This window comes from Erythrolamprus reginae, chromosome 5, assembly GCF_031021105.1.
Source record: "Erythrolamprus reginae isolate rEryReg1 chromosome 5, rEryReg1.hap1, whole genome shotgun sequence".
Classification (NCBI taxonomy): Eukaryota; Metazoa; Chordata; class Lepidosauria; order Squamata; family Dipsadidae; genus Erythrolamprus; species Erythrolamprus reginae.
In genome coordinates, this window is record NC_091954.1 from 104,361,122 (window position 1) to 104,388,062 (window position 26,941).

At 39.4% G+C, this 26,941-nt stretch overlaps 1 protein-coding gene across 1 annotated transcript in view; it reads left to right on the forward strand.

Moving 5' to 3' along the window:
* Positions 1-361: 361 nt before the first annotated feature.
* Positions 362-26,941, forward strand: part of NAALADL2 (N-acetylated alpha-linked acidic dipeptidase like 2) — a 716,175-nt gene continuing 689,595 nt past the window's right edge. The window contains exon 1 of the mRNA XM_070753658.1: positions 362-532. The gene's annotated coding sequence lies outside the window, so the exon portion shown is untranslated. The remainder of the gene's footprint in view (positions 533-26,941) is intronic.

Here is a 26,941-nt window from a genome sequence, read left to right on the forward strand (position 1 = left end):
ATCTATGAAAACGGGTGTAGATCTGTGTTTAAATATTGCGATGGCTAAAAATGAAAAAAAACCCCACCAATTTAAAATAATTTAAAAAACATTTAAGCAATGTTTAAAAATGAAAAACATTTTTTTTTAAAGTGAGAGGAGAGAGGGAGGGGAAAGGAGGAAGGAAGAGGAAGAGGAGGTCGGGACTAGATTGGGTAGGTTGATTCCAAAGTCAGTCATTTGGCGATTGTGTCCGAAGAACATGTAAATTCAACTGGAGAGATCAAAAGAGCTGATGTCACCTTACAGCAAAACAGGTCAGGCAAGCCCAGGTAACTGAGGAAGGCAAGCTGCTAATTATTCCAGGGAGAGAGGGGAAAAAATAAGGTGTACGGTTACACGCAGCCGAAGGAAATCAGGAGGTCAAACTTTCTTCGTCACCGATTCCACTACCTGGATCGTTCCTTTCCGCAAACCCAACACGTACACACAATCACATACCCCAGAACCTGGCAGAGAAGGATATAGGCTTCCCAAATTCTCCCACTGCCAGGTGAGTGTGTGCGTACGTCTCTATATGTGGGCTAACAGATGAGATCATGCCCTGAGCGGGATTAAATTTCAAGGCAGTTAATGGCCCGTTCTCTGCATGAACAAGAATACCTGGTGTGGGCTCTGCTGGTACATGAGAACCTTCTTGGGAAACAAGGAAACCCCCACCCCACCCTTGCTGTTTTTGTGGGTTTTGTGGTGGTGGGTGGGGTGGAAATACTGCTTCAGTTCATAGGAGGAGATGGTTGGATTTTACTGAAGTTTTAACAGGGTGAAAAGGTGCCAGGGATGGGTTGAAATCAGCCAGGCATTCCAAGGGCTTGGGATCTTTGCAGTTTTATTTTACAGAGGAGAAGGTTTATTTGAAGAGGAGGAGGAGGAAAAGAAAGGAGAGGAAGGCAAGAGTATGTTTCTCAGTGAGGAATCAAGTAAGTGAGAAGATAATATGTTATAACCAGCAAAACACAGTGATTTGCTAGTTATCAGAAGAGCAGATAAATTGTTCTACAAAAAAAAATTCCACCCCTTATTTAGAAAAGCCTTTTAGCTTCTTTTGTAGCATCTGCCCTACAGTTTGATAATGGCTAATCCTGTGCAAAGACACCTAGGCTGGGGGGATGGACGAGCAAAAAGGGGGCTGCTTTAGGCTGTAATTGGTAGATGGTTGATGCTGCAGCGTGAACTTGGTTGCTATAGAATATTATTTGGGTTGCAGCTGTATTGTCCAGATTAAGAACCCTGATGGTAGCCTTCCCAACACGTTGTTTGTTTTTCCTTGGTGGTAAATGTTTTGATGCCATTCCTTTGCTAAACCTTTTCAATGCAATTTGCTACTTAGCAATCACGGAACGTTTACAACATTGTTGTACTTCCATCTATCTACTCACGGAGTTCTTAAGACAGAAATTACTATCATTATGCAATCCTTCTGGACAGATAGCTGAAATACATTCTGATGGTGTTGCAACATGGTGTGATGGCATATATCACTTGAAAGGACCCCAGGGGTCAACATTTTCAGTGATGGATCCCTCCACTGGGACAGTTAACTGCATTATGTTTGGGTTGCCCAATCTCGGTAAAGTTTTTGACGACTCATGATGGCTTTTCTGGAGGGAGGTGCAGTATGAAATTAAGAATCCTTTTACTCCAAAAATGTAGTTAAACTGTAGGTTGTTAGTTTATGTATATGTTCTTTCATTCTTTTTACTCTATTTTTCCCTATTATAAAGTGCCTAAATTTTCTGGAATGTAATGGCATATCTCTGGGAAATAAATAAATAGATGGATGGATGGATGGATGGATGGACAGATGGATGGACGGATGGACAGATGGACGGATGGGTGGACACACAAATAAATGGTATATATCTTATCAAATAAATATCTGTAACTGTATGTATAGGCTAGTGGACTTAACAATACTTTTAGTTCTTTATTGGTCCTCAGTCTGGATTACGCAGACTGGGTCAATCAAGGTCACATGATTGGGTTAAAGATGGCTAACTAGACGTCACTCATGTCAACGGTTTGGGTTAGGGTGCCCGGCCTCTCCTTGCCTCAAAAAGATACAATTTCCCTATCTAGTTACTCTTACTGAACATCCAAAATATACTATTTAATTCTATGTATATATGCCATATGTGTACATAGATATTATACACAGGCACACAAAAATATACATTATCTACTATATAAAATGTATATGTATGTACACTCACATGCGCACGCACAGCTCTTCTAAAATTATACACATTCAACCTCATTTACTGCAATAGGAAAAAAATATACCCTGAGCCCAGAAGGGAATAAAGGAAAAATATTCAAAATTCTTCTACCGGTTCTGTGTACCTGACCAAAATATTTTTCTACCAGTTCTGCATACATGGCTGTACACATAGGAGCCCATCACTGAATATAACTATCTGGATTTTTTTTTAAAAAAAAACACACATATTTGTAGATTTGAATATTGTAATTCATAGAGTTTCATTTTGCCTGCTTTAGTCTGAAGCGAGCAGAATGAAATTTGGGGCAAGGAGAAAGTGTATAGACTTTTTTTTGGTTACTTGATTCAGTTCAAAAAAGAGCCTGCTTTCTGTTGTGGTTGGCTCTGGCCCAGCTCCTGCCCCAAGGAATGTGGAGGTGGATGCAGGGGAAACATCAACATGTCATAGGCCTGTTTTATTACCGACAGAGTCAGGTAGTGCAGTTTCCTCGGATGAAGAAGAAGGTGGGGGAGACTTGGAAGAGGGGGGCTTGGCACACAGCCCAGGAAGCCAATCTCCATTATCTTCGGTCGATTCGGATGAGGAAGTGTTAGACCCACGCATGCGCAGAATTATGCATCGAAGAGACCAATTGAAGAAATATTACAGGAGATAAGAGAGGCCACCTGTGTTTGGGTGGGGCTCCAGTAATTAGAGCTGCTGATATAAATAGCAGCATGCTGGCTTGGCTGTTGTGGAAGATTATCTGATCGTTGTTTTCTTCAGAACCGTGCTTTGCTGTTTCTGGACTTTGTTGATTTTTCACGACTTTGAAACCAAAGCAGAGCAAAGTGTGTGTGTGTTTCACTTCATGGAAGAAGGAGGGCTGTGACGTTCCTTCACAGCTGCTAGCTAAGTACTTAAGGACTGATTAAGGGGATTGTACAGACTACCAGGTTGTATTGGGACGAGTGCTCTTTGCAATACAAAAAGGGTGCTTTGTTTCTTTTGAATTTTTGTGATAAAGAACATTGTTTTTGAACTTTCAAGTGTGTGTGTGTGTCTGAAATTTGTACCCTTGAATTTTCGGGAGACTCATACCTTAGAGCCCGGCAGAACACTTTCCCTTTACCGATTGCTAGTAATCAGGATCTGGTTTACGAAAATCTAAAGGACTATGTGATGCTAGCAAAGATGTACTCCTATTAACCATTAGGTTGTGTCTGAGCTCTAGCATTGGCCTATTTGAAATGAAGGACCTGACAGGTGCAGCTATGATGGAAAAATAGATGAGGTCGTACTAAACACTTTCATTTCATTGATAGCATGTGGGAACTGACAACTGATGCAGCTGTAGGACATACGAGTGCAAAATAGATGGAGTCATATTAAGTATGCCTGGACCGGATCAGAATTTTTTTGTGTGGTCCTTTTTGTATTTTGGGATTGGGAGAGATTTAACTGAAATTTAGTTGACTTTTTATTGTGGTTGATTTGATATTAAATCTATTTACACTAAAATTGTAATGTTTTCCAAATTGGGAAGTCTTCTGACTTTTTCAGGGCTATCTAGAAAATGGGATGAGGTTTGCATGCAACTTTGACAATGCTTAGGAACTGGCTGTGCTTGGTGGAAAAAAAAATAGGTCCCCAAATTTGTGATTCATCCCACCTTTTTATGCACCCACCAATAAAGTCTAGTCTATTTCATTCCCTCAATTCCTTTTTGAAAATGGTTGTGTAAAAGTTGCATTGAATTATGCATTTTGAATCAAATTCCTCCAGAAAATATTTCCTTTCCAAGCGTCTTGACATTCTTTTTCATTGTAGTACTCTTGGGAAATAAGGAGAGTGCGGCTTAATTAATGGTTGAACGCCACATTAATTTAGGAGTCAGATCAATTTTGTATCAGAATTTGCCATGGCCTTTTAACACCAAGCATTCTTCCACATACTGTGCCCATACAACGCATCCAATCAAGGCTGTTAAACACCTAATGACTCCATGTGCAGAGTGCGCAAAGCTTGGTTCCTTTTAACCTTGAAATTTTTGTGTGTATTGTTTATTTGTTTTGGGGTTTGCTTACTGTGCGTCCAACCCAGCCAATTTACATCGTTGATGGCTTAATGTCTTGTGCAAATCAGAAAGTGGGTTATTTTACTATCCAGAGGAAACGTGATGTATTAGAGCAGCTGCTGTGCACCAATGCAACAGAACATGAATTTCAAGATGTGTGCTGTGAGAGAATCTCATGTGGGCCATGACAAGTAGCTGAATTAAATAGTTGGAAATGGCAGGCACATAGTCTTGGAATCAATGACTACATGGTTTTCAGCCACAAGTAACAGAATTCAGGGATTCTCTCGTGGTGTGATCCACATTATAATGTTCTCATATGAAATGTTGGCAGGTGGTATACTTGTTCTGAGCTACTTTTACAACCATCTTTGAATAAAAATAGAAAAATTCCTTGTTGAACTCCAGGGCTTTTGGACTTTGTAACAATTTCCTAGGGAAAGAAGATCTTTAGTTCAATGTTGCAGGACAGTGATGGTGAACCTATGGCACAGGTGCCACAGGTGGCACACAAGCCATTGCCCTAGCTTAGCTCCAATGTGCATGTGTGTGCTGGCCAGCTGATTTTTGGCTCACACAGATCCTCTGGGAAGGTTTTTTTTGGATTGAGTCTTGGGTGGGTGAAACACGAGCCTACTGGCCCCACAAGAAATTGGGAAATAGGCTGTTTCTACCCTCCAGAGGGCCTCTGGGGAATAGTGGAAGCTATTTTGCCCTCCCTAGGCATTGAATTATAGGTGTGGGTACTCATGTATAATGCTCACCTACGCTCTTTCGGCACCCGAGGAAAAAAATGGTTTGCCATCACTGGTGTAGGGCCAGCACATATTTAGGAAAAGAAAAATGTAAAATGACTATTTCCTTTCATCATCAATTTTGTTTTCCACAAAGTAATGCATTACAGAAGGACTAATATACAGAAAATAGTATAAGGGGAAGAGCCTTCTCTGTGGCGGCCCCAGCCCTCTGGAACCAATTCCCCCCAGAGATTAGAATTGCCCCCACCCTCCTTGGCTTTCGTAAACTGCTTAAAACCCACCTCTGCCGCCAGGCATGGGGGAATTGAGATACGCTTTCTCCCTAGGCCTTTACAATTTTATGCATGGTATGTATGTACGTATGTTTGGTTTTATAATAAGGGTTTTTAACTGTTTTAGTATTGGATTATTATTATATGCTGTTTTATTGCTGTTGTTAGCCGCCCCGAGTCTGCGGAGAGGGGCGGCATACAAATCCAATAAATAGATAGATAGATAGATAGATAGATAGATAGATAGATAGATAGATAGATAGAGAAAGAAAGAAAGAAAGAAAGAAAGACTAGATGGACCATGAGGTCTTTTTCTGCCGTCAGACTTCTATGTTCTATGTTTCTATATATTGATGGTTAAGCCCTAGTATAGTCCATGCCCTAGTATCCCCAGTTAAATCTGGAATGAATCATTCCATTGTGGTTCCTGAAAAACTTTGCTCTACATATAAATAATCAAAACAGCACAACAAAATCTTTCTTAAAAAACTGTCCAAAATATTAAGCCAAATTATCATTGCTGAAAGGTTTATCTATTCATTAAATTTAAGGAGATTTAAATTTAATCTCTTTGTTTATTTCTACAAGAAGATTAAGTTGTAGAATAGAATTTCCAAGTATGTTAAACATACTTCTAAATCTTAATATTCAATGCCACAATGTTTTGTGGCTCTTTTTAAACTAATAACTATCTCACCATTGATTATAATATGCACTGTGAAAAATATGGTATCTCTCATGCATAATCAATAAAGGTTCACCAAATTGTTAGAAAATCCTTACCAGCTATACTTACCTTCTTTCTTTCTCTTTTTCTTTCTCTCTCCCTCCCTTTCTCTCCTTCTCCCTTCCTCTCTTCATTTCCCTTTCTTTCTCCCTCTTCCTCTCCTTTTCCTTCCCCCTCTCTTCTTCCTCCTCCTCCTCTTTTTTCTCCTTCTCTTCCTACTTCTCCTTCTTCTTCCCGTTTTATTTATCTTTAGATAATTTCAACATTGGGTCTACTTGCCAGTATTGAATCCACAAAGAGGGTTTAAAAACCTGTTCTAGCAGATATTAGCAATAACATTATCCATGCTTCATGCATCACACATTTTCACATGGAGCTAACCAAGGGTCTGACACAATGTCTTAATTAATTGCTTTTTCCTATTTCAATGATTTATTTTACCCAAATACAAGAAGACAGAAATAACCTACCTTCCCCATGAACCAGTTAATTGATAGGAACAATATGAAAAAGCATAAGGCTGACAAATCACACCCAGAAGGTTGTGTTATGACTAGTATTAGAAGAGGTGAGATAAAATCACAGACATGGTCACTCTGTACTATCTATCTATCTATCTATCTATCTATCTATCTATCTATCTATCTATCTATCTATCTATCTATCTATCTATCTATCTATCTATCTATCTATCTGTCATCTATCTGTCATCTATCTATCTATTATCTATCTATCTATCTATCTATCTATCTATCTATCTATCTATCTATCTATCTATCTATGCATGGATAAGGTTACAGACAAAGCATAAACATTAATTTGAATACATAAGAATTATAAGCTTGGTTTAGTCTATGATTTCCTTCTCCATGAAAGAGGCTTTTGTTTTATTCTTAACTCATTCTCTGAGTATTTTAAGGCTTCTTCTACAGTAGATATTGTTTCCCTTCTCTTGTTGCACAATAAGGCCATTTGTTTCCTGCAAGGATGGGATTTATTCTATTCTCTAAACTAATTGGTAATATTGACTCTGCATATGATTAATGGTTATTTTCTGCATTTGGGGGGCCCAGTGCTCACTTAATTTGGGTTGCTCTGCATTGATTTTCATTGTTCATTCCCCAGATTATGAGAAGGAAACAAGTCCTTTAAATGAACAAAGAAAACATCTTTTTGAAAGTAGCAGGAAGGCTTTTCGTTCTTTTAATAAGCTTCACATTCCCTTCAAAGCCAAACCGTGTACAGTATATTCTTTGCAAAGAAGCTTTGAGAGCAAACCTTAACATATGGCTTCCGACTATGGAGTGGCTTATTTTTTTTTTAATGGCTAGAATGGCAAATTGATTATCTGCTATTGCCAAATTGCAAATGAGTGGACTGTACTTTCAGCCTGGCTGAAGCAAACTCAGCTTAGATTGATGGATCACACAGAAACCTGGAAATGTTGATTTTTGTAAAAGGGAAGCAGGGTTAAAACCTGCTTCGAGTTATCGAAGCATGGAACTCATTGCCGGACTCAATTGTGTCAACCCCTAACCCCCAACACTTTTCACTTAGACTCTACACGATCGACCTCTCCAGGTTCCTAAGAGGCCAGTAAGGGGCGTACATAAGTGCACTGGTGTGCCTTTCATCCCCTGTCCAATTGTCTTTCCTTTCTTTCACCTATCTTATATATTCTCTTCCTTTCATATATCCTCTCCTCCAAGTTCACGTTCACCCTCTTTTATATTATCACATGTCTATTTTTCTTCCTATGTATTTGTGTATTGGACAAACAAACAAACAAACAAACAAACAAACAAACAAACAAAATGGTTTTCCTTGAAACAGTACCCCCATTTCAGTTTGGAAATGGAAGAGGAAAATTCTAACTTTCCATCTCTGGGCTTTCAACTCACTTGGATTTAGGAAACTTTCCAATTTTTCCAGGTGCACCTGCCTGATTGTTGCATAGCACAGAAGCCTAGCTAAGTACAGGGGGAGCTGAAGGTCTCTGTTTTCCTGCAAGGCATGAGAGAGAGAAAGAGGCAGCCAGCTGAGTGGATCCGAGGGCTGATATTTATTCTTTTCTTTCTTCAGTTTTGTAGCCGTGCTTTCCAGAAAGGTCAAGCAACATATAGAAATAAAATAAACCTGCAATTTATTTTATTTATTTATTTGTTTTGTCAAGTACATATTGGTGGTATACAAAGATATAATAATGTTTATAAATGTGATACTAGTAAGAGAGAAACACTAGGACAGGGGACGGAAGACACGCTGGTGCACTTATGCACGCCCCTTACTGACCTCTTAGGAATTGGGAGAGGTCAATAGTGGATAGTCTAAGGGCAAAGTTTTGGGGGTTGGGTGATGATACTACAGAGTCAGGTAGTGAATTCAATGCATTAACTACTCAGTTACTAAAGTCGTATTTCCTGCGGTCGAGTTTGGAGCGGTTTATTTTAAGTTTGTGTCTGTTGTGTGCTTGTGTATTGTTGTGGTTGAAACTGAAGTAGTCGTTGACAGGAAGGAGGATGTAGCAGATGATTTTATGGGCTATGCTAGGTCGTGTTTAAGATGATGTAGTTCTAAGCTTTCTAAGCCTAGGATTGTAAGTCGTTGCATGGGTATTCTGTTGCGAGTGGAAGGGTCTTCTAGTAAAGTATTTCTGGACATTTCCTGGAATGTTTATGTGTGAAATGAGGTGTGGGTTCCAAACTGATGAGCTGTATTCAAGGATTCATCTGGTGAAAAATGTGTATGTTCTGGTTAGTAGTGTGAGATTACCAGCGTAGAAGCTATGTAGGATTAGGTGGCCTTTGATACCTTGGTCATTTGATATGAGTATGCCAAGGTATTTTATGGAGTGAGGTCCGTCTATAAGGTTTTGCTTGTTTCAAAAATGTCCACCTTGCTCCTGTTTTCCCATAGAGGATGAAATCTTAGGAAATCTTTATATTCAAGTTCTTTTGGAGATCAGGGCATATTTGGAAGATTGAGAACAGGCCAAGTTAAGCCCTTTGTCAACTACTGAAGACAGTTCCCAATTTAGAACCATACCTTACTTAAGCCGAGAATTATGATCATCAGTCATGCCAATTGCTAAACCCATGTGGCCAGGCTCAATTTTACAACCTTTTTTTTTACTTTAGTCATTAAGTGAATCACCATGGTGGTTAAATAAAAATACGGTCTGAGATAGACTTTTTTTGTATGAGAAACTGGAAGTAAACACCAATATTTCTGGCAAAAAACAACAACCATCCAATGTAATTGCAGTCATGTAATGGTGGGATATTGCAAATGATTGTAATGCATGGCAATTTTCCAAAATGCAATCATGTGATCTTATGGAGGGGCTGTTGGAATTTAGAATAGAGTTGTAAGTAACCTTGGGGTACTCTATCATAACTAGTCACATATGTTCCTCTTGCCTTCTAAGTGCTCACTAAGAAAGGATTTTTTTCAAAATGACCATTGGAGCATGAGTATTTCTTATATTATTATTATTAACAAGCTCTGATGCTAAGGTGTTCTACTTCCCCCTCCCCACCTGAAAAGAAATCTGATCCAAATGCAAAACACAAGCAGAGGCGTTTCAGTTTCACTTTTACTTTCACTGCAACAAGCAGCTTTACTACAGAACAGCTGGGCTAAGCCACACACAGACACCTTACTGTCTCCTTGCTTACATAGCAAATACTGTTTGAGTTTCCAAATATCCCTCAACTTTCTCACACAGGATCATAGCCAGATTAAAACCAATGGATGCTGGTAGACAGAAACAGATACTTTCCCCCTTATTTTCCTCCTCAGTTAGATGAATCTGTTCCTTCTACTGCAACACCAGTTAAAGGGAAAAGGGGGTAAAAATGCAGGAAAAGATTTACAGATGTGTTTAGGAAAAAACAAGTAAGGGAAGCTGCCTGTTTCTCCCATGGCCAGTTCTATGTGACATTCTCTAGAGTCAGTTGACCCAACAGCCCGGTCATCCTCCAGTCAAATAGCAAAACCAGGAGTGCTGTTTACAGGGAGGTCCTGAGCGGTCCTGAGAAATTCATCTAAGGGACAAATTTGCTATGCAAACAATGATTACATCTGTAACAGAAACTTAGCTTACCATCTCTAATGAAATAATACAGTCCCTTTTTTAACTATTCATTGATTTTCAAACTTTAAGTGCCAATTTATCAAGTCCCATCACATAGTTTCATAGGGAAGCATGGGTGTTTAGCTAGTTGATTCATAATTTTATTTTATTTTATTTTATTTTATTGGATTTGTATGCCGCCCCTCTCCGTAGACTCAGGGCGGCTAACAACAGTAGTAAACCGCGGCTAACAACAGTAGTAAACAGTAATATGACAATCCAATATAAACAGTTTAAAACCCCTATTGTAAAACCAACATACATACAGACATACCATGCATAAAATTGTAAAGGCCTAGGGGGAAAGAGTATCTCAATTCCCCCATGCCTGGCGTCAGAGGTGGGTTTTAAGAAGCTTACAAAAGGCAAGGAGGGTGGAAGCAATTCTAATCTCTGGGGGGAGTTGGTTCCAGAGGGTCGGGGCCACCACAGAGAAGGATCTTCCCCTGGGTCCCGCCAAGCGACATTGTTTAGTTGAAGGGACCCGGAGAAGACCCATTCTGTTGGACCTAACTGGTCGCTGGGATTCGTGCAGCAGAAGGTGGTCCCTGAGATAGTCTGGTCCGGTGCCATGAAGGGCTTTATAGGTCATAACCAACACTTTGAATTGTGACCGGAAACTGATCAGCAACCAGTGCAGACTGCGGAGTGTTGGTGTAACATGGGCATATTTGGGAAAGCCCATGATTGCTCTCGCAGCTGCATTCTGCACGACCTGAAGTTTCCGATCACTTTTCAAAGGTAGCCCCATGTAGAGAGCGTTACAGTAGTCGAGCCTCGAGGTGATGAGGGCATGAGTGACTGTGAGCAGTGACTCCCGGTCCAAATAGGGCCACAACTGGTGCACCAGGCAAACCTGGGCAAACGTCTCCCTCGCCACAGCCGAAAGGTGTTTCTCTAATGTGAGCTGTGGATCGAGGAGGATGCCCAAGTTGCAGACCCTCTCTGAGGGGGTCAGTAGTTTCCCCCCCAGGGTGATGGACGGGCAGATGGAATTGTCCTTGGGAGGCAAGACCCACAGCCACTCCGTCTTACCAGCGTTGAGTTTGAGTCTGTTGACACCCACCCAGGCCCCAACAGCCTCCAGACACCGGCACATCACATAAAATAGCTGCTATTGTGGTATGAGTCCATACATGTGTTTCCTAGAAAGCCATTTAACAAGGTTGCTCCTCATCCTTCCTTTGTAAAATTCTGGGAAGTTTCTTGGCATCCTGAACCCAAAAGGTCTTTTTCTCCAAAGGAAGACATAGTTCCAAGCAAAGTGATGGCTTGTAGCCAGCTGTAGTCATTATTTTTGAATTATGTCTTCTGAATTGATAAGGGCAGCCCGGAGGCACTGTAGGAAATACAGGAGATGTTGTCGGAGGGTGCTTGGCTTTCCAACTTGCTGACTACCTGCTTATTAGTTTATTTAAAATTGAAACAAAAAGAAAATGAGAAGTCCTGGTAAATGCCAAGGCTGCAGGCACAAGACTGAGATATCACTTCCGATTTCTGGAGTTATGAAATATATTCAGCCTCTGCATTCTCAACTCTCTCTCTCTCTTACAAACCAGGGTGTAGCTTCAACTAAGGAGCATGAAGACATAAATAGCCTGAAGTAGCTAGGCAATCCAGTGGAAAAATACAAGTAAAAGGATGACCCAACATAACAGCTAAAAATAGGAATAAACATAGACATGGCGGGAATGATAGAACTTTGTTAGCGAAAATTTACGAGCCACACACCAGCGAATGAATACCTTGTTGTATAGCAATAATGGCGAATCTATGACATGGGTGCTACAGGTGGCACGCAGATCCATATCTGCTGGCACGCGAGCTGTTGCCCTAGCTTAGCTCCAACATGCATGTGTGTGCCAGCCAGCTGAGTTTTGGCTCACACAGAGGCTCTGGGAGGGTGGTTTGGGCTTCCAAAGAGCCTCCACGGCGATGTGGGAGGACGTCTTTACCCTTCCCTGGGTTCAGGGAAGCCTTTGGAGCCTGGGGAGGGTGAAACACAAGCCTACAGGGCCCAACAGAAGTGTGTGTGCTGGCCAGCTGATTTTTGGCTCACACGGAGGCTCTGGGAGGGCAATTTTGGATTCCAGAGAGTCTTTGAGGGGGATGGAGGAGGGCATTTTACCTTCCCCCAGCTCCAAGGAAGCCTTTGGAGCCTGGGGAAAGCGAAACACAAGTCTACAGAGCCCACCAATTGCACGCACGCACGCTCTTTCGGCACCCGAGGAAAAAAAAGGTTTTGCCATCACTGGAATATATGGTAAAATTAAAGACATGGCATGGACATACCTTGGAATTATGATCAGTATCAAACCAAGCTTCCAAGTCCCAATCTTGATTTTTTTTTCTGAATATTTTTCTTCTTCTCTGAATTCATGTTGATTTGCATTATTGGTACGCATGATAAATTTCCTTTTTTCGACTTATTCCCCATTTACGAAAAACAGTGTGTTAAATCTGCACATTTCTAACAGGTTAGTGTTATATAACTTTTAAGATAATGTTACTGCAATCACGCGCTCCACCTGATATGTCAGTGTGTTGTATATCTTCAATCTCATCAAAGCCTAAGGAGATGGTGGAGTGGTTTCTAAATCTAAGGAACTGCCCTTATGAATTCAAATTCTACAGGTGGGTTGCATTGTTTATTTACTTACCACATAAACTAGTTTTGTGTTTTCATTATTTTCTGTTGTATTTCTTCTTTACAATGAAAACCTTTACATATGGTAATGGAACCTAATGTTTTACTTTACACATTTATATAAATACTGTGTATATAAAGTGTGTGTGTGTTCGTGTTTGTGTATCTATCTCTATATCATCTATATCTGTCTGTCTGTCTGTCTGTCTGTCTGTCTGTCTGTCTGTCTGTCTGTCTGTCTGTCTGTCTGTCTGTCTATCTATCTATCTATCTATCTATCTATCTATCTATCTATCTATCTATCTATCTATCTATCTATCCATGCATCGATGCATCCATCCATGCATCCATCTATCTATTTACCTACCTACCTACCTACCTATCTATCTACCCATCCACCTATCCCATTTAATTATTATTTTTCAAATAAGACAGGAAATCTTTCAATACACCTTCATGCCTAAAGCAGGACTAGAACTTACAGTCTCCTAGTGATTGGCCCCAAATCACCCAGCCAACCTTCCATGGCTAACGTGGGACTAAAGCTCATGGCCTCCTAATTTCTAGATTGCTCCTTTAACCACTAGGCCCAATTGACTCTCATATTGACCCGGATTGTGGGGGCAATATGCTGTCTCTGTTAAAAAGTGCTATTGCTAACATGTTGTAAGCCGCCCTGAGTCTAAGGAGAAGGGCGACATAAAAATCAAACAAACAAACACAGAGACAGACAGACAAACAAACAAACAAACAAACAAACAAACAAACAAACAAACAAACAAATAAATAAATAAAAACCAGTTGGTTGGTTGTACAGGTGCAATTATTCCAATCTGATTATTGTGAACTTCCTCCCTGAAGACATCCCATATTCCTAATAGTTTTCTGAAGTTCATTTGTAAACAATCCAGTTTCTTGTCAATCATGGAAGAGCAACTATTCAATAAAGTGATGAGGGTGTTTCCATCCCAAAGTGGATATTTGTCAAAGAAAAAGTAGAAATTATAAAACTATTGCTCATCTCTTCCCCCCCCCCAGGACTCCCTTTGATGCACACAATTGACAAAAACATTCTTAACTCAGGGTGTTTGCTTTGTCTCAACAGTCAGTTTTTTGCATCTAATTTCTTTCTCATTGTCTCCCTGCCCAAATATTGCTGCTACTACTATTTATTGTTTGGGGGATGGGGGCTTGCATTAATGGAATCCAGTCTTTTCTATAGTTTCTATTATTATTTTTTCTCCTTTCTGAATTAAATATTGTCAGTGTGGATATATTTGTGAATTGGAATAGGCATAGCAACAGGTCAGCCAATGAGGGCTGTTTGGTGACTGAAACAGTTTGGGCATTGCTTAGCTTAACAGTCTCTGTATATAGAAGAGTTCCTTTGTTTTGCTGCCCCGGGTCTCTGTACCTATTTACAATCTCTTCTCTCTACCATGCTGAAAAAAACCCAATATGGGTATTGTATATTTCCCTGATGTGTTATTATACATATAAATAAGTTTTGAATCCTGCTGAATTGTCCTGCTGCAACAAACTCTGACAAATATTTCATAACTCAGCTAAACAAAAGGCAACAGGGACAGTTTCAACCGCTGAAGTGTTTCCATGATGATCACGAAGGAGGCACTTATGTGAAAAACAGAGGATTGGAGTTAGTCACCCATGATGATTTTCTTCATCTTCACAGCAGATTCCATAAGATAGTTTCAAAATTGTACTCCAAGGAAACTTAGGAGTTTAATAAGTTTTAGTGAAAAGTTCATGAATGGGAACTCTAAAATACAGGTAGCTCTGAGTTGCAACTCAGAATGCCCTGATGAAATAGTCCCTTTTGATATACATTAAGCTGCATCAAAAATTCCAGGAAGTATAATTTCAAGAAACCAACAGTGTCTATGAAGATTCTCAGTCATCCAGATCATAGTTGTCCCAAAGATGCTTTTTGAAGAGGTATCTTCTGGCTTTTCTTTGAAGACATTTTGCTTTTCATCCAAGAAGCTGCTTCAGCTCTGACTGGATGGTGGGAAATGAATGGTTTTACATTTGCAGACAACTGGTCATTTGCATTATTTTAAATGAGGAGATGATATTATTAGAATTATTAAAACTGCCCAGAACATCATTGGGCTCCAGCTACCCACCCTGGATGACATCTTCACATCTCGCTGTTCTAGGAAGGTGCATACCATTCTCAAAGACTCTTCTCATCCTGCTTACAATCTCTTTGAACTGTTGCCTTCTGGCAGAAGATACAGAACAACTAGAACTCGGACCACACGTTTCATGAATAGTTTTTATCCCGGAGCTATACTCGCACTTAACAACGAACTAAAGAGTCACCATCAGTGAACTGTTGGACAATATTACTCGGTTTGTCTGTATCTTCTGCCGGAAGGTTGAGTGGTTCAGGGTGGGGAATTTGTAGTGGGTGGGACATTTTATTCTATTTTTTATTCTATTTTTAAATTTTATGTATGGTGGGACTGGTCTCTGGGTGTCACACGACTTTCGTTGCCAATGACAATTCGTTGTTTTGACAATGACAATAAATTTATTATTATTATCTATCTCCAGTCCAAAACACAGTCCTTTCAACAGTTCTAAGAAGGCACTACTCCATACCCACTTGCAAAATCATGACCCTGATGATACAGATAAATCTGTATAGAAGCTTCTTGGATGAGAAGTGAAATATCTTCAAATAAAAACAAGGAAGTCCAATTGCCTCTTGAAAAAGCATCTTTGGGATTAGAAACCAACAGGTCTGGCAGACTGATCTAGTCAATAATAATAATAATAATAATAATAATAATAATAATAATAACAACAACAACAACAACAACAATAACAATAATAACAACAATAACAACAATAACTCCGAGTCTTCGGAGAGGGGCGGCATACAAATCCAAATAATAAATAAATAAATAATAAATAAATAAAATAACAACAATAACAACAACAACAACAACAACAACAATAATAATAATAATAATAATAATAATAATAATAATAATAATAATAATAATTTATTGGATTTGTATGCCGCCCCTCTCCGCAGACTCGGGGCAGCTAACAACAATAATAAACACAACATGTACAATCCAATAATAAAAAACAACTAAAAAACCCTATTATAAAACCAAACATACACACAAACATACCATGCAGAACTTGTAATGGCCTATGGGGAAGAACTATCTCAACTCCCCCATGCCTGGCGGTATAAATGAGTCTTGAGTAGTTTACGAAAGACAGGGAGGGTGGGGGCAGTTCTAATCTCCGGGGGGAGTTGGTTCCAGAGGGCCGGGGCCACCACAGAGAAGGCTCTTCCCCTGGGGCCCGCCAAATGACATTGTTTAGTTGACGGGACCCGGAGAAGGCCAACTCTGTGGGACCTTATCGGTCGCTGGGATTCGTGCGGTAGCAGGCGGTTCCGGAGGTAATCTGGTCCAATGCCATGTAGGGCTTTAAAGGTCATGACCAACACTTTGAATTGTGACCGGAAACTGATCAGCAGCCAATGCAAGCCACGGAGTGTTGAAGAAATGACGGCGAATCTTGGAAGCCCCACAATGGCTCTCACGGCTGCGTTCTGCACGATCATTGGTCTGGCTTTCAGTTCAATGGGACATTGCCCTTTATAAGTCAGTATAACAGAAATTGGAAGACCAACAGGTTATGGAGAAGTAAGCTTGGGCTTTGTCAAAGGACATAATTTAAACAGTGATTTTTAAATGTATGTTGTGGTATAAACTGAAATTATCCATTGATGCAATTGATTGCTCATGGTACATGGCGGCCTTGGGCTTTTAAAGCCATACCCATGATAGTACAGTATGTTCTAGTAGAAAACAATTTGTTTTCTTGTTTGCTTTGTTTCTGATAAATGCATCAGCTTGCTCTTGGAATCTGGAGCAGAAGTGACTAATGATTAACCACTAGCAATATTGGAAGCAGGAAGTAAACAAGGAAGAACAGTTATTTCTACAGTAAATGCACATGAGCGTATATACATTATCCATTACATCTGAAGTTTTGTTAATTAAACAAAACTCATTCTCAGGCTTGTTGGCGGTATGTGTATTCCTCAATCTCAGCTCCTCTATCAGAGGTCCAGGAGTTTCAGGTTCTGCACAGTATCTTAGATCTTCTTAGCATCAAACTCTTCTGGATAGGACAGGGGTCTTCTGGATATGGCAGCCAATGGCTCTGGAGTCGTGTGTGGCTCTTTTATCCCTCTGCTGAGTCTCCCTGTTGCTCAAAATATGCCTCACAAGCACCAGCATGTGATTTATTGAGCTTTTTGATCCATCTTTTTTTATGGAGTTCAAAATGCTTTTGTTGTATGCAGAAATAAAAATGTTGTTTTCTCTGCAGTGGGTCATTGATTTTATAAATGCAACACATTCTAGTTGTGTTATACATAGCATAAAGGTAAAAAATGATATATGCAGTGTTATCTACATTTTAGATGTCAAAAGGGCTTTGTGGCTCCCAGTGTTTTCTTTTCTGTGGGAAATGGGTCCAAATGGCTCTTCTGAGTATTTAAGGTTGCCGACCCCTGGGATAGAACATTCTTATGCTGTTTCTGGATCTGTTGGAGCTTAGCAATCCCAGCCCCAATTCTATCACATAGAAACATAGAAACATAGAAGACTGACGGCAGAAAAAGACCTCATGGTCCATCTAGTCTGCCCTTATACTATTTCCTGTATTTTATCTTACAATGGATATATGTTTATGCCAGGCATGTTTAAATTCAGTTACTGTGGATTTACCAACCACGTCTGCGGGAAGTTTGTTCCAAGGATCTACTACTCTTTCAGTAAAATAATATTTTCTCATGTTGCCTTTGATCTTTCCCCCAACTAACTTCAGATTGTGTCCCCTTGTTCTTGTGTTCACTTTCCTATTAAAAACACTTCCCTCCTGAACCTTATTTAACCCTTTAACATATTTAAATGTTTCGATCATGTCCCCCCTTTTCCTTCTGTCCTCCAGACTATACAGATTGAGTTCATTAAGTCTTTCCTGATACGTTTTATGCTTAAGACCCTCCACCATTCTTGTAGCCCGTCTTTGAACCCGTTCAATTTTGTCAATATCTTTTTGTAGGTGAGGTCTCCAGAACTGAACACAGTACTCCAAATGTGGTCTCACCAGCGCTCTATATAAGGGGATCACAATCTCCCTCTTCCTGCTTGTTATACCTCTAGCTATGCAGCCAAGCATCCTACTTGCTTTTCCTACCGCCCGACCACACTGCTCACCCATTTTGAGACTGTCAGAAATCACTACCCCTAAATCCTTCTCTTCTGAAGTTTTTGCTAACACAGAATACTCAGATTGAGGATTCCTTTTCCCCAAGTGCATTATTTTACATTTGGAAACATCACCACAAGGATCTCTTGGGTGTTTACTTCCTACATCCTCTCTAGTTCCCCTTTCAGGCTGTGGTACTTCTCCAGCTTCTCATATTCTTTTTCCCTTTGTTTCCGTCACTTGGGACTTCTATATCAATCTTGTCTTCTAGCAAGATGTCTGGTTGACTGAACATCTCCTTCTTGTCAGTCTGGATCTGGAAATCTCACAGGTTCTTAGCCCTGTTATTCTCCATGACCGTCTATGGAAGTTCCCGTGTTTGGGAGCATCTCGTCCATAACAGACATTCTTGTATACAATGCTAGCTACTTGGTTGTGCTGTTCAATAATAAGCTGTTCCTGTTTGCACCTTGCCACTAAAAGTTAGATTGTTATTGAGACCTCTTTGTCTCTGAGCCCTCCCTGAAGAGTGGCTGAATGATCCAGAGGTATTTGGGGCACTAGGCTTTGATGCAGGAGACCAGGATTCAAGTTCCAGCTGGTACCTACATTAACAGTAGTATTCCCTAGGTAAAGATCTCTAAAACTTCACTTTCTCACTGCAGATAGTGATAACAATAGCAGTTAGACTGATATACCACTTTACAGTGCTTTACAACTCTCTCTAATTGGTATACAAAGTCATCATATTTCACCCATTGATCTAGGTCCCCATTTTACCCACCTTTGAAGGATGGAAGGCTTGAGTCTATTGAGATTCAATCTGCCAAATTGCAGGCAGCTAGCAGTCAGCGGAAGGAGCCTGCAGTACTGCACTCTAACCACTGTGCCACTGTGGCTTTCATGAAATGATATAATCTAGGAGAATCATATAAACCCAGATTAACAACATTCACATTGGATGGGGGACAATCTGATAAGTGGGCTACTGTCCCCCCTTTTCCTTCTGTCCTCCAGACTTTACAGATTGAGTTCATGAAGTCTTGCCTGATACTTATGCTTAAGACCTTCCACCATTTTTGTAACCCGTCTTTGGACCCGTTCAATTTTGTCAATATCTTTTTGTAGGTGAGGTCTCCAGAACTGAACACAGTATTCCAAATGTGGTCTCACCAGCGCTCTATATAGCGGGATCACAATCTCCCTCTTCCTGCTTGTTATACCTCTAACTATGCAGTCAAGCATCCTACTTGCTTTCCCTACCACCTGACTGCACTGCTCACCCATTTTGAGACTGTCAGAAATCACTACCCCTAAATCCTTCTCTTCTGAAGTTTTTGCTAACACAGAACTGCCAACCGTCCTTCTAAGGTCAGTAAAATGAGGACCCAGATTGTTGGGTGCAATATGCTTCCTCTCTGTAAACCACTTATTGAAGACTGTAAAGCACCGCGGAGCGGTATATACAGTAGGTCTAAATGCTAATTGCTATTGCTAAGATGGGGGATGCTAAGAATGCAACAAATCTGGAATGAATTCTTCCAATCCATTATCACATTTAGCATTCCCATGTATGTACAAGTGCCAGATACAACACATTTCTAGATATGTTTTGTCCTATCATTTTGTTCTAAAGTAGTGCATTAGGGGAGTGAATTGTGTGAATGCTGGAATTTGGAGATTGAGTGAATCTGTGTCCAATCCTTAGTGTAAAAATGTCAGGACTGGCATGTTGCTGATTAGTTAATTTGTCAATTCATTCTTTCTAGAGACACAACCCATCACTAGTTAAATTGTTCTTATTGCCAAGACCTTTCTTTTAATGTTCAGCCAAACCTCTTTTTCTTATACCTTACACCGCAATTAAATGCAAAACTGTCCTTGTGAGAAACTAGAACAGGTCTTTCCTTTTTTGTATCTAACAGCTTTTCAAATTCTTGAAGGCCTTTGTAGTTCAATCAAAAGCCTACAGTCAGAGACATGCTAGAAAGGAATAGAGAGGGTCGTCTGATATAGCTGTGGCCTTTTGTTCCTATATTCCAAACACTGGTGGGCTTGGGCAGACATACACGGTCCATAATTATGAAAGATGTAGCTCTGCATGACAGCACATATTTTAGTTGTTCAGAGTATCGCCTGTCAATCCTGGCAGCTTAAACCAACCAGCAGAATTATGAAAGATGTTTTGCTTGGACTACTGGAGTGCAGCCAGACATGAATTTCTGAGTGCCAGTACAATTTTTTTAAGCACCAAAGAGTCGTTTCCATTACCTATTCAGGCATTACCACATTGTTGATCTGCAGCAATTTTGAATTAATTTTATGCCAAAAGGAGTAAAATGATAGGGCAGTATTTGAAGCACACACAAGGATTTGGATTTGATCCAGTTTTGAAATCTAATTCATGCTTCCCAAAGGAAGCAAATCTGGTTTTCCTAGAAATCCTCCCCCACTTTTTTGGGGGGTAATTTTTTAAACAAATTCTCCATTCAAACTTTTTCAATACATTTGGAAATATTTTCATATTATAATAAAAAACTATATCGAGTTAGTACGTTATATATAATTAATGTCCCCCAAAAATTATTAGTTCCAAATGAATTACTTCCAGTGTCAATCCAATCCCCCCCCAACCTTGACGTATAATTTTGTCATCTAGGTATCTAATTTTCTTCAAATTGAATTCAAGCTTAATTTCTTTTAAAACCTTATTAAATTAATATTCTCCTCCTTTAGTACTTCAAATATGCCATAGTGCCTACTCCTCCTTTTTATGTATTCTCTCAAAATCCTTACAAGAAAGAAAACTTTATCCACTACAAACAATAACAAAGAAAGAAAATTATAATTCAAAAAAAGAAAGAGAAAGAAAAGAGAAAAGTAGAAAAAGAGAAAAAAGGAAAGAGCAAGATAAACAAGGAGAAAAACCAAACTCTATAATTATAGGAATATTAAAACAATATAAAAATTCCAGATCATAATCAATTAATATTCAAATATTTATCACTTAATTGTCATTATCTATCCCAATAATTTCAATAACCCTTGATAGAAAATTCGTGTTTATTGTGTTAAAAAAATAATAATCAAGAATTGATTGAGGCAGCTTTTTATATCTTCTTAATTTCAACTGCAAACATTTCTTAGTTTCTGCTTAATATTAAGGTTTTCTTTTATTTAACTGAGAGAATTCCTAGTGGGTTTTAAAAACCCAGTAGTATGCTATGACAGTTTTAAATTTTGTATTCCTTGGCACGATTTAATGTGAGGTTTTTCTTCCAGTGTTAAATTTTATGCTTAGTTTGAATAGCCTAACTATTGGGCAACCTTATACTCCTTATGTGAATAACTCCTATTCACATTATTCTATCCAGGTACTGTCCAATTTAAACAACTGAGAATAACTTTAAATCAAGCAATAAAATACAGGATTGCAGCAAAAATGTGCAATATCCAGATTTAGCAAAGAGATTTTCCTTTTTAGTTCATTTCGATTGGACTACAGGGTTCATGAATCATGGGGAATAATTTACATGTTTTAAAACATTTTATAATTAATACTTTTGCCCTTTTTTAAAAAAAATCTGAAGACCTATTATGTGATCTGCCTAATCTGTCATGAATTGTAACAAGAGTAATGAACCTCTAAAATATAACTAATGCAACCCGATCCAAAGTGATGAGCTATGATCTAACAAAATGATGAGCCTTGATCTATAGGCAGTCTTCAACTTACAACCACAAATGAGTGCAATTTCTTTTTTTGCTAAGCGAGGTAGTTAAGTGAGTTTCCCATCATTTTATGATCTTTCTTGCCACAGTTGTGAATCAATGAAACTATTGAGTTAGTATGTAACTTTGTTGAAGTACACTGGGAGCATATATCTTTTCTTTTAGGTACACTGAGAGTTTGTTTGTTTGTTTGTTTGTTTGTTTGTTTGTTTGACTTTTATGCCATCCAATCCCATAGGCACCAAAGACAAATTCCTTGTGTGTCCAATCACACTTAGCCAACAAAGAATTCTATTCTATTCTATTCTATTCCATTCCACTCCACTCCACTCCACTCCACTCTACTCTACTCCACTCTACTCCTCTCTCCTACCCTACCCTACACTACTCTATTCGCATGATAGTTAAATGAATCTGACTTCCCCATTGACTTTGCTTGGTAGAACCTTGCAAATGATGATCACATGACCCCAACATCAATATGAACCCATTGCCAAGAGTCTGAATTTTGATAACATAATTATGAAGAGGGAGAAGTTGAAATACCATTTTCAGGCATTCTTTTCAGTGGCATTGTCATATTGAGCAATCACTAAACAAACTGTTATAAGTTGACGACTGTCTATATTTTTCCTGTTGGAAATTGATTTTTCTTCTTGTGCCATATATGATATGGGACATGTTGGCAATCCTATTTTTTTATCCACAGCCATACAAAAAAATGCTGTTGAGTTTTGTCCAAACCAGTCCAGTCCCTTAGATTTTGAAGCCATGATGTTCTTCTGCCTGGATTTTCAGTCTTTCTCTGGAGGATTAAGTGAAGCGTGCCATATTTTTCTGGGTGTCTCATCACAGATCTGAAATATTCTAACTTTTGCTTTTTCATGGTTTTGAGGATTTCCCTTGGTTTTCCTTCAATGTCTGCGGAGAGGGGCGGCATACAAATCCAATAAATAAATAAATGTAAATTGATGCAGACTTATTTATCCCAACAGAAATGTGTCCATCTTCCCCCAAATACTGAGGATTGCCAAGATATCAGGATAAATAGTATACCTTTAATTCTTCCCAACTTTCCTCAATGGGTGATATATTTTGGGGGGGTCCTGTTTTTTTTTTTGGAAGAAATTTAAAGTACTGCCTTGCTTCTGTGACCTATAATAATAAATATAAATATAAATATAAATATAAATATAAATATAAATATAAATATAAATATAAATATAAATATAAATATAAATATAAATATAAATATAAATATAAATATAAATATAAATATAAATATAAATATAAATATAAATATAAATATAAATATAAATATAAATATAAATATAAATATAAATATAAATATAAATATAAATATAAATATAAATAATATAAATAATTTATTAGATTTGTATGCCGCCCCTCTCCAAAGACTCGGGGCGGCTATAAGTTAGGGATGTCCAACCTTGATAACTTTAAGGCTTGTAGACTTCCCACTCCCAGAATTCCCCAGCCAGCCATGCTCTAAATTGAAGTTTATAAGTCTTAAAGTTGCCAAGGTTGGATATCCCTGCCATAATTAGCTTGAATAGCCTTCTGCCTGAGTAATAAACGAAAGAAGAATAAATACCAATGCAGAATAATATTGAATATCTTCCTAGCAAGTCTAAAATCCTACTCTCTCTCTCTCTCTTTTTAATTTCTTCCCTCCCTCCCATCCTCTCTTTCTGTCTCCACCCCACCTTTTTGTTGTTGCAATACTAGGAAAAAAATATTGGGATTTGGGGATATATTTATTTCTTGCAATATTTTAGAGCAGTTATTTTCTTCTTTTCTTCCTCCTGAACTAGAAGGTTAATGTCTCTCAATGTTCCCCTCTTAACCCAAGACAAACATCCAAGATTTCATCCTTGGCTTGGATTGCAGTTTGATAGAGAAGGGCCAGTCTCTCCATCCAGTATTGTTTCTCTTTTCCCAAAGTTAACCTCGCTGTGATAGGGATGGCATTTTAGCAAGGTCCGCATCTCCCTCCTCCCTGCTTTATTTTATCATCCAGAATATTGCTAGCATATAAATCCCAGGGAAATGTACTTGTCCAAGGTGTCAGAATCTATTTGATGGACTCATCCTGGTTGGTAACTTGTCTTGTACTGTGCACTTGAGTGTCGCCTAAGATGCTTGCATAGCCGCCAAATGAAATATCAGTGCATTTCCCAAGTGGTGAATAATTCAAAATGGCATAGTTGCAAGATTTCCAATGTCTCAAATTGCTGTCACAGGTAGAATTTATTATTATTAATGCCTGGCAGAGATATTCTCCTACAGTTTTTCCCCCCGCTACCTGCCCTGCTTCCAATAGATGAGTTTCCTTCTCAGCTTGTTTAAAAACAGAAGATTGTGCTTTGCTTCTATCTATTCCTTTGCAAAGGAACTAAATAGTGTGTAGCTTTTTTTTTTAACTGTACAATTCAGTGCAGGTTGGAAACCACCAGGCTTCCCATGAGTTAATTATATCTCAAGAGATCATTTATTAGGGTAATCCTTCTACTGGGCTTTCTCCGCAGCCTATGTACCATCAATGCTTATGGGCACGTTGTACGGTGAATTCACTAGCTGGACTAGGGGGACGGAGTGGCACAGTGACTTAATGACACTGGAACTGATAGCCAGACATGGTTTGTGCTCCTAACGGTTCAATGGGGTAAAGTCCCACTGCTCACTCCCTGGCTACTGCCCACCCAGCAGTTAAGAAGCATGCAATATGGAAGAGTCGGGGTGGCGCAGTGGGTAGAGTGAAGTACTGCAGGCCATTAAAGCTGATTGACTGCTAGATCTGCATGTCAGCGGTTCAAATCTCATCACCAGCTCAAGGTTGACTCAGCCTTCCATCCTTCTGAGGTGGGTAAAATGAGGACCCGGATTGTGGGGGCTATCTATCTATCTATCTATCTATCTATCTATCTATCTATCTATCTATCTATCTATCTATCTATCTACCTACCTACCTACCTACCTACCTACCTACCTACCTACCTGTTCTGCCGTGCTCTATGGTATGAGCCTCCTGAAAATTCAAGGGTAAAAAATTCAGACACACACACACATGTTGAAAATTCAAAAACAATGTTTTTTATCACAAAACTCAAAAGAAACAAAGCACCCTTTTTGTATTGCAAAGAGCACTCTTCCCAAAAACAACCTTGTAGGTTGTAAAAACCCCTTAAACCGTCCTTAGGTACTTAGCTAGCAGCTGTTAACGTCACAGCCCTCTTTCTTCCATGAGGTAAAACTCACACACTTTGCTCTGCCGTGGTTTCAAAGTCTTGAAAAATCAACAAACAGAGTCCTGAAACAGCAAGTCACATCCCAAACCAGTACGATCAGATAATCTTCCATAATGGCAAAGCCAGCATGCTGCTATTTTATCAGCAGCTCTAATTACTGGAGCCCCACCCAACCACAGGTGGCCTCTTATCTCCTGTAATATGTCTTAAGTTGTTCTCTCCTATGCATTGCTCTACGCATGCGTGGGTCGGTCATACGTTCCTCATCTGAATCCAAAGAAGATAAGGAAGATTGATCTCCTCCTGGGCTGGCAGCCAAGCCCCCCTCTTCCATCCCACCCACACTTTTGTGTATTGTTATATGGGTATCTGCATTTGTGTGTGCAGACAGCGGAAGACATTGTTGGACCTGGCTTACCACAAGACAAGGCAACACAACACAGGGCGAGGCAAGGTGGGAGGAGAGGCTGGAAGAGCCAGCAACCCGAGCACAAGGCCTAGGCGGGCCTCATTTTTCACGCAGAATGAAAAATCTGTTGTGAACAGAAATAGGTAGAGACGGCTTGTCTGCAGGTTTAAAGAATATTGCGTACTATCCTGCATTTTTCCCAAAGGGGTTTATAATACTACAAGCCTCCTGTTGCAGCTGAAAGGACTATTACATGACTCAGACCTTTTGAAATGATTATAATAGTTGTAACAGGGGCTAAAATGAGCTGGTGCCTCAGAGAGCATAAAACTAATGCACAGATATGCCCCACTCTTGAGTGCTGGCAATTATTTATGATTTGACTTCAGAAAACTAGGTTGGGAAGAGTCTACATGTTTGGGCCAAAAGAAACAATCTTCTTTACTCATGTACAAGATAATTTGATTAGAATGTCACTGAACTATAAGCACACAAAAATAGCGGAATGAAATTTTCACACTGTGTATTACAGAGTCAAACCAATTTTATCCTGCTTTGTCCGAGCCTCTAATTTCTGCTTACTGCTTCATTTTTCTCTATTGCTGTATTTTTCTTTTTCCTATTTTTTCCCCCCTTTCTCTTAAGTGTCTATATGGGTATATCCACATTAATATCCATGTGACATTTGAGCAAAGTGTTAAATAATAGGATGCTTGCATGAAGACAGGCCTGCTATGAAAACTATTGAAACACTTTCCTACTCCTTCTCTCAGCGGTTACACAGAAAGCTGTAGAGTTTAAATCAGTGCTTGACTCGTTTATACACTATTCTCCAGTAGATCAAGGAAGGTTAAAAAGAGACTTGCTTGAGCTGGCATCATAAAGGACGTCAAACATCTACCAAAAGTATTTGGTAGCATGAAGCCTAGTCTGCATTGGTTGCCGATCAATTTCCGGTCACAATTCAAAGTGTTGGTTATGACCTATAAAGCCCTTCATGGCATCGGACCGGAATATCTCCGAGACCGCCTTCTGCCGCACGAATCCCAGCGACCGATTAGGTGCCACAGAGTGGGCCTTCTCCAGGTCCCGTCGACTAAACAATGCCGGTTGGCGGGCCCCAGGGGAAGAGCCTTCTCTGTGGTGGCCCCGACTCTCTGGAACCAGCTCCCCCCGGAGATTAGAACTGCCCCTACCCACCTTTGTCGTCAAGCATGGGGGAACTGAGATATCTCCCCCAGGCCTATACAATGTATGTATGGTATGTTTGTATGTATGTCTGCTTAATAATGGGGTTTTTTAAATATTTTAAATTGTAAATTATTAGATTTGTCATGAACTATGTTATTGTGTTGTGAGCCGCCCCGAGTCTACGGAGAAAGGCGGCATACAAATCTAATAAAT